The following is a 500-nucleotide window of genomic DNA, read 5'->3' as shown; positions in this document are numbered from 1 at the left end:
TATATATATATATATATATATATATAAAATACTAATGAGAGGAGAATCCTTATGTTTTCAAAAAATAAAACTAAAAAAAGGTATCTACTGAATTTACAATGTGTATTGTAACGAAGATATACTCTATTTGATTATATAAGCGTTTCGTTTTCGGTTTTATGTTATATAATCTTTTTTTCTTCCATACGTGCCGCCGAATTTGCAGATTCGATTAGGAATATTTAAAGAACTGTCGCGATGAAATATTGAGAGATTCGTTAAACCTCGATCAATAACCACGTTATCGGTTTTGTCGATTATTAATGACGCATGAAAATTTGATGATACGTCGATCTTCCTTCATGGTTTCAGCATTTATATGCACGCTGCTTTATAATTTACAATTACAAGTTCAAGCTAATTCCTCTCTTGGTACAGCAATTGCATAATTATCGTTAAACATATATATATATATATATATATATATATATATATATATATATATATATATATTTTATATA

This window comes from Atta colombica, unplaced genomic scaffold (assembly GCF_001594045.1).
Source record: "Atta colombica isolate Treedump-2 unplaced genomic scaffold, Acol1.0 scaffold55, whole genome shotgun sequence".
Taxonomy (NCBI): Eukaryota; Metazoa; Arthropoda; class Insecta; order Hymenoptera; family Formicidae; genus Atta; species Atta colombica.
This window is presented reverse-complemented; position numbering follows the sequence as displayed.